The sequence below is a fragment of the Xyrauchen texanus genome, chromosome 23, assembly GCF_025860055.1.
Source record: "Xyrauchen texanus isolate HMW12.3.18 chromosome 23, RBS_HiC_50CHRs, whole genome shotgun sequence".
In the NCBI taxonomy this organism is placed as follows: domain Eukaryota; kingdom Metazoa; phylum Chordata; class Actinopteri; order Cypriniformes; family Catostomidae; genus Xyrauchen; species Xyrauchen texanus.
In genome coordinates, this window is record NC_068298.1 from 4,495,320 (window position 1) to 4,511,176 (window position 15,857).

Sequence of the window (15,857 nt, forward strand, 5' to 3'; positions counted from 1 at the left end):
TGTTGTGTTTAGGGGATGTGTTGGGTTTAGGGGTTGTGTTAGGTTTAGGGGATGTGTTGGGTTTAGGAGTTTTGTTGGGTTTAGGGGTTGTGTTGTGTTTAGGGGATGTGTTGGGTTTAGGGGTTGTGTTGGGTTTAGGGGTTGGGTTGGGTTTAGGAGTTTTGTTAGGTTTAGTGGTTGTGTTGGGTTTAGGAGTTTTGTTGGGTTTAGGGGTTGTGTTGTGTTTAGGGGATGTGTTGGGTTTAGGGGTTGTGTTAGGTTTAGGGGATGTATTGGGTTTAGGGGATGTGTTTAGGGGATGTGTTGGTTTTAGGGGTTGTGTTGGGTTTAGGGATGTGTTGGGTTTAGGGGTTGTGTTGGGTTTAGGGGATGTGTTGGGTTTAGGGGTTGTGTTGGGTTTAGGGGTTGTGTTGGGTTTAGGGGATGTGTTGGTTTAGGGGTTGTGTTGGGTTTAGGGGTTGTGTTGGGTTTAGAGGTTGTGTTAGGTTTAGGGGATGTATTGGGTTTAGGGGATGTGTTTAGGGGATGTGTTGGGTTTAGGGGTTGTGTTGGGTTTAGGGGATGTGTTGGGTTTAGGGGTTGTGTTGGGTTTAGGAGTTTTGTTAGGTTTAGGGGTTGTGTTGGGTTTAGGGGTTGTGTTGGGTTTAGGGGTAGGGTTAGGGGTTGTGTTGGGTTTAGGAGTTGTGTTGGGTTTAGGGGATGTATTGGGTTTAGGGGTTGTGTTGGGTTTAGGGATGTGTTGGGTTTAGGGGTTGCGTTGGGTTTAGGCGTTGTGTTGGGTTAAGGGGTTGTGTTAGGTTTAGGGGATGTATTGGGTTTAGGGGTTGTGTTGGGTTTAGGGGATGTGTTTGGTTTAGGGGTTGTGTTGGGTTTAGGGATGTGTTGGGTTTAGGGGTTGTGTTGGGTTTAGGGATGTGTTGGGTTAAGGGGTTGTGTTGGGTTTAGGGGTTGCATTGGGTTTAGGGGTTGCATTGGGTTTAGGGGCTGTGTTAGGTTTAGGGGTTGTGTTGGGTTTAGGGGTTGTGTTGGGTTTAGGGGTTGCATTGGGTTTAGGGGTTGCATTGGGTTTAGGGGTTGTGTTAGGTTTAGGGGTTGTGTTGGGTTTAGGGGTTGTGTTGGGTTTAGAGGTTGTGTTAGGTTTAGGGGTTGTGTTAGGTTTAGGGTTTGTGTTAGGTTTAGGGTTTGGGTTTGTGGGTTTAGGGGTTGTGTTGGGTTTAGGGGTTGTGTTGGGTTTAGGGGATGTGTTGGGTTTAGGGGTTGTGTTGGGTTTAGGGGTTGTGTTGGGTTTAGGGGATGTGTTTAGGGGATGTGTTGGGTTTAGGGGATGTGTTGGGTTTAGGGGTTGTGTTGGGTTTAGGGGATGTGTTTAGGGGTTGTGTTGGGTTTAGGGGATGTGTTTAGGGGTTGTGTTGGGTTTAGGGGATGTGTTTAGGGGATGTGTTGGGTTTAGGGGATGTGTTTAGGGGTTGTGTTGGGTTTAGGGGATGTGTTGGGTTTAGGGGTTGTGTTGGGTTTAGGGGTTGTGTTGGGTTTAGGGGATGTGTTTAGGGGTTGTGTTGGGTTTAGGGGATGTGTTTAGGGGATGTGTTGGGTTTAGGGGTTGCGTTGGGTTTAGGGGTTGTGTTGGGTTTAGGGGTTTTATGTGTGTGTGTGTGTGTGTGTGTGTGTGTGTGTGTGTGTGTGTGTGTGTGTGTGTGTGTGCGTGTGTTTGTGTGTGTGGGTGTGAGCGTGTGTTTGTGTGTGGGTGTGAGCGTGTGTTTGTGTGTGGGTGTGAGCGTGCGTGCATGTGTTTGTTTGTGTGTATGTGTTTGTGTTTGTGTGTGTTTGTGTATGTATGTGTGTGTGTGTGTGTGTCTGTCTGTCTGTGTCGGTGTTTGTGTGTGTGTATGTGTGTGTGTGTTTTTGTGTGTGTGTATGTGTCTGTGTGCGTGTGTGTATGTGTCTGTGTGCGTATGTGTGTGTTTGTGTGTGTTTTATGTGTCTGTGTCTGTGTGGATGTTTGTGTGTGTATGTGTGTGTGTGTGTGTGTGTTTGTGTGTGAGAGAGAGAGAAAACCTCAATGACAATCAGATAAATTGAAGCTGAACGTTGTTTATATTTTATCAGCACTATATGTGCTCTAGGTTCCCAATAATAACAGACAAGTCTTCATTTTGTTTTCTGCTGTTGTTGTTTTCTATGTGAAAGGTCGCCTGTCATTAAGAACGTTTTGTAGATCTGTAATCAGACATCAGATGCAATCAAGTCCTGAAACTGTATTCACAACCCATTTTACTTCTGGGTCATTTGCGTGTTAACTCAACCTAAAATTTCTTTGTTTATTTTTTTGGTGAAAGGAATACATAAATGATGATGAAAAAATGCCATAGATTGACACTTATTAGAGTAATCTATTATTTTGTGGAGTTGGGTCAAAATGACAATTTTCACCTTTCATTTTTGGAGCAAAACACTGGTTTTGCTCCAAAAGCCGGGGAAGTTTCTGAAATTTGGTTGATTTGACAATAGAACAATAATAAATTCTATAATGTGCAAGTAAACTGAATATTCAATGGGAATTAGATTTTATTATATTGGTTCCATACCAGACTGATGAATAGTGCACAACATGAAAAGGAACATGCAATAAAATGTGATAATGCACAAGCTATTTGTTTCAGATCATTTTGTTTCATGTGCCATTGGTCAAATCAACAGTTAGTCCTGCCAAAACTCACTGGCTAGTCGAGATACCCAAACATACAAAGCAATGTTTGAAGTGCCACAGATCCACAGGGGTAATTAACATTCAACTGGCTCACTTATAGTTATCTCTGAATATTAAACTGGGATACTGAAAGCATTTAATACATAGAAAAAACACACTTATACTTTAAGGGGAGCCAACACTTGGCTATGCCAGCTGGCGAATGCTCTGCCATAAATAGCAGCCAATTACTGTATGTAATTGTCTCCATTACATTGATTGTTTGGTTTTAAAGTTGAAAGCATGAAATTAGTGACGTCACCTTTTCACAGAGTTTTGAAGAGTTGCTGCTATTCCTGGTTTGTTTTAAAGATGCAGTCTTGAACCTTAACAAACCTTCATTAAGAAATTATTGGGGTCAGTTGGGGAGTTCAATGTGGGAGTTGTTTCGTCAGCAAGCGTTCAGTCTCGCACTGTCTAATGTGCTGTTAATTGTTGCAATTGCAAACCATTCTTTTACAAAGTCCAACGTTATGAGGACCAAGTATGTGCCAGATTCTGCAGTGTATTATACCCTTCTCAGCTGGTGAGTCACGAGTCTGTTCTGACTGTGATGAAAACAATGGTCAATGCAAATCCATTTAATCATGCATACTGTAAATATGATTATTAACTTTTAAAAGGATGGAGACAATGCTTCTCGTTTCTTTTGTTGCTGATGTCAAAGGTTGTACATTTAATCAAACTCTACAGAATTATGACGCAAAATGATCAATCGCTTGGTGAACAAAACTACACACGGTGAAAGAAAATACGACCCAGGCTATATTAGATACGGCCCACTTGCAACGAGGATAAACATGGTTTGTGTCGATCACAATGTGTTTTGTGTGGAGAGTCATTGGCTGCCGAGAGCCTTAAACCATCAACATTCAATTGACATTTAAAAAACAAACACTCATCCTACTGTACATAGCAAAATGATCACGCAGGAAGTCGGCATGTTTCCGTACGTTTTCAGATGTGTCTCAGTCCGGACGCTCTGGCTGCTCAATTCGGATTTCAAATGGTATTTTTTGCGATACACAATGATGACGTCACAAATCGGTGACATCACCGTATTTACCAGTCTCCTCCATCGCTGAGTTTATCTTGTGTGATGGAGGAGTTCTGCACCGTGACTGGACAGGTCACATAGTTGGAGAGCGAGATGATGCAACTCCATTTTTCTCGCATCTGTTTTGAAAGCATCGTCACATGGGTACGCCTACGTCGTTACCAAAGCAACCCATGCAGATAGGTTGGTTGTGTCTGGACGTGCAAATCTGATTTGATCACTTGCAATTAATAGTGTGGACAGTCTGCCTGAAAAGATCTGATTTGAGAAAAAAATCTGGTTTGCCTGCCATCTGAACAAAGCCTAACAAGCGGCATCTCCTATCAGATATCGCTTTTGGCCAAACACCTGGAAAACGGAGCTCAAACGTCCCCATCCGCCCATTAACACTTACCGCTTTGGCCACTGGGGGGCAGTTTTCGAATTTTAGTAAGCACAGATAGATTTTAAGTAAAGAAAAGTCAACTTACCATTTCTGATTTCACAGTGAGATCAGCCGGACTATATATCTAGGGGCGGAGCCAGAGGAGTGGCCGAGGGAGCCGTGGCCCCCTGGACAGAAACCTGGGTACGGCACTCACAGCTGCACCTCTCCGTCCTGGGTATCACTGTATCCACTGCCCTGTGTTTTTGTATCCACGTGCCGAACACCACTGCAGCTCAATTAAAATAACGGAAATTTCAGCTGCATCTGAGAGAAATAACGGACAATTTTTTCACACTTTCTTTGTCTTTTCTGACTTTGTTGTGGTTTAATGTCATGCAGAAACATACTGACTTAGTGATGTATGGTGTAAGAGACCCTCCCCTACAAATCACAAGTGTTCACAGGGGATGCATGGTCTCACCTGACCACATGTGATCGGATCACCCGACACGCAGGTGTATACCAGCTGGAAACGGGGCCATAGAATCATGTAACTACCAACAATTTTGCTTAATGATTTAACGTGGTTTATTGAACGTATCACAGCAGTTTGCTGGTGAAATTAACATTAGCGGCGTAAAGCAGAGCTGTATGTGATTTTCGCTGATTTTCCCCACACTAAGGGCTTAGTAACTACTAGTTAGTTTGTAATTAAGTCAGTGCTTACTTTGGTTGCACCATCTGTATTTAAGGCAAGGCTTAACTAGTAGGCCGTAAGCTCTCTGTAAAGTGATGTGTAGTCGCATAATATGATGTTTACCTAAATTGATCCAATAAACAGCCTTCAGATTTGTTCAAAGAAGTGTTAAAAACTGTGAATTTCAATTTGATCTCGTTACGGTTGATGTTCAAACCTTGTTTGCTGAGTGGTGTTGGCGTAGGGGGCTAAAGCACATAGCTGGTAATCGGGAGGTTGCTGGTTCGATCCCCACAGCAACCACCATTGTGTCCTTGAGTAAGGCACTTAACTCCAGGTTGTTCTGGGGGATTGTCCCTGTAATAAGTGCACTGTGAGTCTCTTTGGATAAAAACGTCTGCCAAATGCATAAATGTAAATGTTAATGCTCACGTAACTGTCAGCGGTAATAAAATACAATCCGTGATAAAACAAGATTTAATTCATGGTATATTTGACCTATAAATGCAGTAGCGATATTCAATAACTATATTTAAAGTGAATAAGGGACAATAAATGAATAAGTACTAATACATCAGGCTAGAAAAATATATACATTTATTCATTTTAATATCTATTTCATATATGTTGAAACTTGACACCGGGCGGCGTACACAGAAAACTGACCGTTAGATCGGATTCGTGCAGAAAAAGTATGTTTTTTACATGTTTTCTCCCGTAAACGTGAACGAGTGTAAATGTCATCATCATCATATATACAGTACTGTGCAAAAGTTTTAGGCACTGGTGAAAAATGTTGCATAGTGAGGATGTCTTCAAAAATAATGCCATAAATTGTTTTCATTTATCACTTAATGTCACTCAAAGTCCAGTAAATAGAAAAAGAGCAAAATCAATATTCGTTGTGACCACCTTTGCCTTTAAAACTGCACCGATTCTCCTAGATACACCTAGACATAGTTTTTCTTGGTTGTTGGCAGATATGATGTTTATATATGAAAATATAAAGAACCATCTTAAGACATCCTCAGACTTTTGCACAGCACTGTTTGTTGAAAGGATTGAAGCCTGTCAACCAAAACATGAGCTCATTGATGTCATAATTAAGTCTGCTTTTTTATTCCATCCGTTACTCGTGGTCGGAGGCTTCCATAAATATTTCGTTTATACATAGGATTGCATTCGACCTCAGTTTAATGGTGCAACACTCAAATATTTAGTAGTGCGTAAAACGTGACTTAGCGGCCATTTACGCCACAACTAGGCTAAGTTGTAAATGACGTATAGCTGGTATAGGTGTAGGCATGGCCATATGCTAATATTGCACACACCAGAGGATTACAGGTCGAGCTGTTTTTGCATCTTCATTGGATTGGTGTTTCTGAATGATTTGAAAGATACAGTATGCTGTCAAAGTACACTGAACTCTTCAAGGAAATCAAGGGAAAGATATCTCCTCATGACCCCTTTAAAAAGTGCTTTATTATGAGGACAAAGTATTGAAATGTGCCAGATTCTGTACTTTGGCTTTCCAGAGTTCAGATTATGCTGTGGTTTCTGTGCTGGTTGTTGTGGCTCTAGGACACTGCTGTTCCTATTGTTGCTTCTCTCAGTTTTTATTTTAGCCTGGCAGATAAACGGGCACCTCTGACAGGAGGTGGGTGTACACTTCCCCATACATCCACACCTATCCCTTCCTTCATTAGTACGGAGACAAGACAAGGCCATAAAAACTCTCTGAAACACCTTCCAAACTCACCAAACACTAAATAATGCACAACTTCCTGTGTGACCCCCACGTTACTTCCTTTTATTGCATAATCGCCAACACAGTCTGACAGCTTGAAGCTTTCAAGTTTGTTTATATTTACTCTCTTTTTGTTTATTTAAATGTATTTTTCCAGATGTTGAAAAAATTTGAGAGGTTTCTAAACGTTTCTAAAAGCATTCTTATAAGTGATTAGCCATGCGTCACACGTGGTGTTCTTGTCTTTTTTCTACTGTTTTCTTCTGCTGTTATCTTTTCTCTATCCTTCCTAAACCTATATATGGATCTTTTGAGGGTGGGTTCATTAAATATTAATGGAGGGAGGGAGGGATGGATGGACATAAACGAGCCTTAGTGCTACACATCATTTTATTGCAAGAAACCCATAGTGATATGGATAATGAAACCGAGTGGGGGATGTGGTGGAAAGGTCAGCATATACATAGACATGGTACAAATCTGAGCGCTGGAGTTGCTCTCCTTTTTTCTCCAGATAGAAGAGTTAATATTGAACAGAAGAATTTGTAAAAGGTCATCTTGTCCTTGTTAAAACTGTTATTGAATGCACCAAATGTGGGACATGAACGACTACATTTTTTTACTATACTAACTAATGTGTTAAAACAAGGTTTTAGCGATGGAAAACCATCATTGGTGGAGATTGTACAGAATGTTTCAATGTTGATCGTAACAGTGAAGAGCCTCACATGCTTTCCTCCAACTATTTGTCAAGATTAATGACAGAGGCTGAACTTTTAGATATGTGGAGAATCAATCATCCAGTAGACAAACAATATACATGGGTTAAAATCTCTGATAATGGAGTTAGTGCTGCTCAATAAGAACGTTTTTTAATAACAGGATTATTGATTGATGTATTTCTCCTGTAGGTTTTTTCTGATCACCATCTGGTTTTTATTTCAGTAAATATGGCGCAGTTTCCAAGAAAATCTTCTTATTGGCATTTTAAAGCTAAATTGTTGCAAGATACTTTTTTCTCGAACATTTCGTGGTGTTTTGGAATTATTGGAAGGGAAAAAAAAAGATTTTGAAAACTTAAAACAATGGTGGGAGGTTGGTAAAACTCAAATAAAACTATGCTGTCAACAGTATACGGCAGGGCTGGACTGGTAATCTGACATGCCGGGCATTTTTCCCAGTGGGCCGATGCACTTTGGGGCCGATCAGGGGCAGATTGGCCATCGGGAGAATCAAGTGGTCCGGTGGGTCGGCCACGAAACAGGTCGAAAGGGCCGCGATAAGCTAAAATGAGCCGCCGCGTTATGCAGAATGGACCACAAAACGGTGGCGCGATATGCAGCGAACACCCCCCCCACTCAACTTTTGGGCCGATTTCTCTTCCCGGTCCAGCCCTGGTATACGGCATATTGTACTACCACTCAAAGAGAAACTATTCAAGCCCTGGTATGAGAAATAGAGTCTATAGAGACAGAAATGCAAAGAAAACATGACCCAACCTTTATCAATAACTTACAACTGAAAAAGAAACAGTTAAGATTTCATTTGAATGAGAGGGTGAAGGCAGCTTTGGTGAGGTATGGATGCCCCTAGTGCCTACTTTTTTAATTTATAACATTCAGTGGAACCATATAAGAAGATGACATCATTACGTCTTCCAGATGGGAAGATTACAAATTACATTACAGAAATGCGTCGCCATGCTCTTGATTTTTATTCTTGTCTCTACAAAGCTGAGCATTGCAATTCTGGTTGTGCAGAACAACTTTTGCATGAACTTCCTCAAATAGACTCTGTTTCTAGGACTGTTTTGGACACACAAATTACCTTTCAAGAACTCACTATTGCTGTTGGTCAGTTAAAATCCGGTCGTTCTCCTGACATTGACGGGTTGACTCCTGAATTTTATAAAACTATTTGGAAGCATATTTGAATGGACCTTTATGAAGTCTTTTGTGAAAGTTATGAAGATGGAATTCTACCTGTTACATGTCAACATGCTGTATTGTCCCTACTACCTAAAAAGGGAGACTTGACTATGTTAAAGAACTGGTGACCTGTTGCTCTATTAACAACAGACTACAAAATCCTATCCAAATGTCTGTCTAATAGACTTAAGAAGTTTTTACATTTGATATGGAGTGGTGGTGGCGTAGTGGACTAAAGCACATAACTTGTAATCAGAAGGTTGCTGGTTCGATCCCCACAGCCACCACCATTGTGTCCTTGAGTAAGGCACTTAACTCCAGGTTGCTCCGGGGGGGATTGTCCCTGTAATAAGTGCACTGTAAGTCACTTTGGATAAAAGCGTCTGCCAAATGCATAAATGTAAATGTAAATGTAATTCATCAAGACCAAACCTGTTGCATTCCAAAGAGATCTATAATGGATAATGTTTTTTTGGTGAGAGATACCTTGGATATCTGCTAAATGTTTGATGCAGAGGTTGGATTGATCGCTTTAGACCAAGAAAAGGCGTTTGATAGGGTTGATCATAATTATCTTTTTAATCTACTTGCTGCTTTTGGGTTTGGTCAGGATTTTATCAAATGGATACAGTTGTTGTATACTGGAGCTTCTTGTATGTTAAGGTGGGGGGGTTGTCTAAGTCGGCCTATTCTGGTTTCAAGGGGCATTAGACAAGGATGCCCCTTATGTGGGCAATTGTTTTGCTTTTTAATATAAGGAAAACTCTAACTGGTTTATTAATACTCACAATGCCTCAACATTTAAGAACTATAATTACTGCTTATGCTGATGATGTTACAGTCTTTGCCAATGACAATAATGATATAAAAGCTCTGTCTAGAGCACTGTTTCTGTATGAAAGGGCATCATCAGCTAAATTAAATTGGGATAAGACTGAGGCTTTCTGGTCAGGTCAAAGAAATTAGAAAAATCTCCCACAACTACCAGGTAACTTATACTGGAATAAAAAAGGGCTAAAAATACTTGGTGTATTTTTGGGATCTGCTGAGGGAGTTTTGGAGAGGGTGTGCACCCGATTGTCTAGATGGAACTGGTTGCTACCCCAGTTATCCTACAGAGTTGCAAACAATTTGGTCGCTTCTGCTCTGTGGCATACATTTATTGTGTTACAGCCTCCCACTGGGTTAGTTCAAGACATTCAAAGGATGCTGGTGAACTTTTTTTTGGTCAGGACAGAATTGGGTCTGGATCTAGACTTAGGACTTTTCGTACACAAGCTGCTCAGAGACTGCTGCATATCAATGATATTGCTTGGTCTAACATTGCAGTTGCAATGAAACCATTTTAACAGACTTGACTTCCTTCTATAGATCTTTTTGACTGATGGAAGAGCCATTGTAACAGAACCCTTTTTTTCCTTCTAGACACGTATGCTCTGCCAGTTTGTCATCACGGCTGATAGCTGCTGGATGTGGAAAACTTGGCCACATTTTAAGTATCAGTCTTGATACCCTGGGAGAGAGAACTGGGATAAAATCTATCTTACTGATGAAGTGGTTGGAGAGCTGAATTTTGATCAACGACCCTTTATCAACAACTCTAACCATATTAAAGAATGGATAGCTGGGTGTGACTATGATTTTCCATCCTTGAAGATAACTGCTGACGTAAGGGAATGGCATGAGGAGGAAAGTCTTACATTGTCTTTCAGCTGGATAGTTTTGAGTCTACTGGAGAAAAAAAAGCTCTGTATGTGACTTGTGTGCAAGTGACCAATGCACATCTTTCATCTGGAGTAATTTCATCTAGATGGACTGAATTGTTTGGAGTGGACATCTCCCCCAAAGGTAGCTGGCGGTCACTGTACAAACTCCCAATTGATAAACGGACAGGTGACTTACAGTGGAGGATCGTACATTGTGCACCTCAATCCAAATGTAGGGGTGGGATGCCCTTTTTGTCATTTGTTTTCTTTTTTACTTCAATGGGTATCATCTTTAGGTGAAGATTTATCTCATCAATTGTTCATTTTTGGGCCAAAATATTCCGTTAGTTGTAAAAAAATTTGGTTTTATTAAATTTTGTGTTTGGAACTGCCAAACTCGCCATTTGGCGAAAATAAGATGCTTGGTAAAGATACTTCAGATCCTTTATTGATGTTCATGGGTTTGGTAGCATCAAGGCTGGCAAAGCAAATGGGGCGTTATGTACAGTTAATGAAAATGATGATTTACTGTTGACTTTTTAAGTTATATTGTTGTTATTTTTGTTTAAATTATTATTGATTTATTTATTGATTTATTTTTCCTTTGTTATTGAGATTGTGTAATGTAGATTTTCAGTGGTAAAACAGACTGGGTTTACCTATATGATATAATAAAGGTGATTCAATCTCTCTCTCTCTCTCTCTCTCTCTCTCTCTCTCTCTCTCTCTCTCTCTCTCTTTCTCAGCTCGCTCATTCTTTCTGTCTGGCCAAACCTCAGGTAGAAAAATGTAGCACTGCTTTGACAGCTTTCTCCAGTGGTTATTTTTGGAATTGAGGAGAAACTAGCACAAAACACAGTAAGAGAAATAGAGCGACAGAGAGATTTAATGTGTAGAAAATTGAATTTTGTTCCTGTAACAAAGTATGTTATCTTGATTATCATTGTCATCAAATGCGCCATGATGCTTCAATTTCTGCTTTAATGTGTGTGTGTGTGTGTGTGTGTGTGTGTGTGTGTGTGTGTGTGTGTGTGTGTGTGTGTGTGTGTGTGTGTGAGTGAGCATGTATTTATCACTTGGTGGGGACCAAATGTCCCCATAAGGATAGTAAAACCCAAAATGTTTGACGTTGTGGGGACATTTTGTCAGTCCCCTTGAGGAAAACATCTTATAAATCATACTAAATTATGTTTTTTGAAAATGTAAAAATGCAGAACGTTTTCTGTGAGGGTTAGGTTTAGGGGTAGGGTTAGGTTTAGGGGATAGAATATAAAGTTTGTACAGTATAAAAACCATTATGTCTATGGAAAGTCCCATAAAACATGGAAACACAACGTGTGTGTGTGTGTGTGTGTGTGTGTGTGTGTGTGTGTGTGTGTGTGTGTGTGTGTGTGTGTGTGTGTGTGTTTGTGTACAAGTGTTGGGTAAACGACCATGAAACTATGGATTGCCAGACTACATGCTACACATAATATAAAGTAGTTAAACATTAAAGCTACAGTACCACTTTGATAAATTAGTTATCTAGACTGTAGGTTACTAAATAGTAGCTTACAATATTGATTTGGGGAACAACATCTTTCAGATAATTGTCAGCACAATACAATCAGAATCACATTTAGAGTGCTAGCGCTAAGCGCAGCGCTATGCCATAAGACATACACACAAAGTCAGTATTTTGCGCAAGCATGCGCTAAGTCTAGGCGCAATTGGGCTTGCCGAAATTGCACGCACAAAGCACTAATGGGCTGGGTGCAGTAAGGAGGGAAAATTTGGGCTCAGAATCAGCTCTCTCATGAAAATTGGATAAGATGTTGCGCACACTCATTGCGCGTTGCACTGCGCCTATTGAAATAGAGCCCATATGGTGACAGCAACAAACACTAACTTCTAAATCCAAACTAAACACAACAACAAAAAATACTAGAAAATAGAAAATCTGTGTTTTCTATGTGCACTACATGTGCACTAGACCATTGCGGCTTGTCTCGCTGTTTTTTTGGTGTCTCATGAACGAGTCCCACATTTTTGGCAAACGAATAAGCTGCAATATTGACCGGACTTAATGTCAATAGCAAAAGGTTTCACTACTCAAGACTACACCACTACTTGTAAAATCATCTTACTGGAAAAGACACAACTGCTAAGAAACGCTACTGTCACACTGCTAAGAAATGTAGTTAGTTTAATAGTGCCGCTACTTTTTGTCAGTTACTGTGTGGGAGTAATGGAGAAACAGCATCATTAATTCCTTTCTAAGATTTTCTTTATGTGTGTGTGTTCTCTCTGACAGCTCCATGTCATTGTGTCATGCCCCCTTCCTTTTCCACCCATTCTAGTGAAGGTTTCTCACTATATTCATCTACTGTAGACTCTGGGGTACTTCACTATTCATCTGACTTGCGGCTATCAATGTTTAATGAATTCAAGGAAGAGCAGAGTCTCTCGTGGAGTGTAATATGGCATACTAGACTCGAGTATCTTAGGCTACAATCCCTCTAAAAGCTAGCGCTCATTAGCAGTCATATTATAAATCCATTACTATGATAAAGACATGTCAAAACAGAGTCTGTGTGTGTGTTTTTCTGTTTTAATTAGGGCTGTCAAACAATTGAATATTTTAATCGAATGATATTTATTAAATTATATTTAATCAACACGATTTGCCAATTAATTAATCCGATTGATCACAATTAATTGCATAATTTAATATTTGCTGAAAATGTCAATAATTAAATATTAAATGATAAAGTAATTATAAATAGTTGTATTAAAATAATACAAAAAGTTGCTTTAGAATCTGATATATTGTTTATTTCCATATTTTTGAACATAAGCTAATGTGGCTTGATTCCGCACACCTGGCCCCTAATTAGGCTAATTAGCCCTCGAGAGGGACAAAGGATGCCCGAAGACGGCAGTGTGACAGAGAGAGAGATTTACGGACAGCTGTCCGACACCTGTGTGTGTGTGTTTTTGTCTTTTTGGTTCAGTTTTATATTAAAATATTATTTATATCGTCAAGCCGGTTCTCGCCTCCTCCTTTCCATTAGTCCCTTTACACTGGTGCCGAAACCCGGGAAGGAGGAGGGATGCTCTATTGTGGAGTTCTCGCCGCTACTATCCATCCTAAACGAGCAGCTGCGGCAATCCTCTGGAGATCGGAGGAGCCCAGCCACCTGGATGCGGAGGAACGGCCACCAACTGTGGTTGGGAGTGGCTCCCAACCATCCGCCTGGAGCGATTAACGCTGCCAGGGGCTGTGGGAGACCCCTACCGTCCATCAAAAACATGGCGGGGTGTTCCGTCCGCAAGGGGCCAGAGGACTGCCTCTGATCCGCCCGGGGAGGTGCCGTAGATGGGGATGACCTGTCGGCAGATGGGGCGGAAGGCACGCCCCTCCCCAGGGAAAGGGGGGTTGTACGTCATGCCGAGGGCTCCCCGGCCTTAGAGAACGAGGGAGGAATGTAGCAGGGCAGAGGGTGGGGCCGGGTCGTGATCCGCACACCCGGCCCCTAATCAGGCTAATCAAGCCTCAGGGAGGGATAAAGGCCGACCAAAGACTGCAGTGCGAATGAGAGAGAGATTTACAGACACCTGTGTGTGTTTGTGTCTTTTGGTTGAGTTTATATTAAACTATTATTTATATTGTCAAGCCGGTTCTCGCCTCCTCCTTTCCATTAATCCCTATACAGCCTATCATTGGCCTACAATTTCGTCCTCATCTTGTGCTGACGTTGGTGTCAAGGAAGCCAAAGTTTGTTGTGTTGACTGTACAGCTGGAGTTTTGCTTACTGCCCCCTGCTGAAAACATGTGGTACTTTAAACTTCAATTGCTCTTATTACAGTCCAGGGACATGATTCAGTGTGTTAAGTTATTTCTAATGTAATTAATCATGTTTTACATATATATAATATGTTTTATATTGTATTACATTTATATGTTTAAATCATTTCCATATAGGAAGGCCATGGAAGCTTGGCTAGAGCTTTCATTAAACACTACTCTGTTAAACAGACGTGCTGGTCTTTCATTTCTTTTATTTAATCCAACACTTGCTGACACAGAGCACAGATAACAGCATTAGCACATGAATTGGGGTTAAATGTCATGCTCAGGGGCACAATGATAATAGCTATGGAAATAACATTTGATCTGTTTAAAGATTAAATTAATTGGTCAAATGTGTGCGTGTCTCATTCTCTACCGAGTCATGCTGGTTTTCACTGATGTCAAAGCCTCAATCAACCATACTGATTGATTATTTTAAGATTAATCACACTGCTTTTTCAATTTTTCATTAATCATTAAGGCTAATGACTGGAGGGTATGAGTGGCAATCTGTCAACATTTGGGTACCAAAATCCGTGAGACCTCTGATAGGGAGGGTGTGGGGGGTGCTGGATGGCAGAGGCAGGCTAAATACATACAAATTGTGCCGTTGTGATTTAATGTGCCGAGTAACATTATTTTCCCACCGTGTCCGATATTAAAATCAGTGCAACACACTTTGCAAAAGGCGTGGGTATTGTCAATATGGCTTCGAGATATTAAATTAATTTCTTCCGTCCAGCTGTTGTTAAATTCACATCTATATTTTATTTATTGTTTTCGCCGGAGCACCACCTGAGTCTTCTGCTCCCCATCTACCAGTGATGCTTGATAGATGCTTCCCACGTCTTCTACCTGCGCAGATATCAACAGCACAAATGGGTTGTAGGTTGCCAGGTTGAGGTCACAAATGGGTTGTAGGTTGCCAGGTTGAGGTCACAAATGGGTTGTAGGTTGTAGGTTGAAGTCACAAATGGGTTTAGGTTGTAGGTTGAGGTCACAAATGGGTTGTAGGTTGCCAGGTTGAAGTCACAAATGGGTTGTAGGTTGCCATGTTGAGGTCACAAATGGGTTGTAGGTTGCCAGGTTGAAGTCACAAATGGGTTGTAGGTTGCCAGGTTGAGGTCACAAATGGGTTGTAGGTTGTAGGTTGAAGTCACAAATGGGTTGTAGGTTGCCAGGTTGAAGTCACAAATGGGTTTAAGGTTGCCAGTTTGAAGTCACAAATGGGTTGTAGGTTGCCAGGTTGAGGTCACAAATGGGTTTAAGGTTGCCAGTTTGAAGTCACAAATGGGTTGTAGGTTGTAGGTTGAAGTCACAAATGGGTTGTAGGTTGCCAGGTTGAAGTCACAAATGGGTTGTAGGTTGCCAGGTTGAAGTCACAAATGGGTTTAAGGTTGCCAGTTTGAAGTCACAAATGGGTTGTAGGTTGAAGTCACAAATGCGTTGTAGGTTGCCAGGTTGAAGTCACAAATGGGTTGTAGGTTGCCAGGTTGAGGTCACAAATGGGTTGTAGGTTGAAGTCACAAATGGGTTGTAGGTTGCCAGTTTGAAGTCACAAATGGGTTGTAGGTTGCCAGGTTGAGGTCACAAATGGGTTGTAGGTTGCCAGGTTGAGGTCACAAATGGGTTTAAGGTTGCCAGTTTGAAGTCACAAATGGGTTGTAGGTTGCCAGGTTGAGGTCACAAATGGGTTGTAGGTTGCCAGGTTGAGGTCACAAATGGGTTGTAGGTTGCCAGGTTGAGGTCACAAATGGGTTGAAATGTGTATGATGTG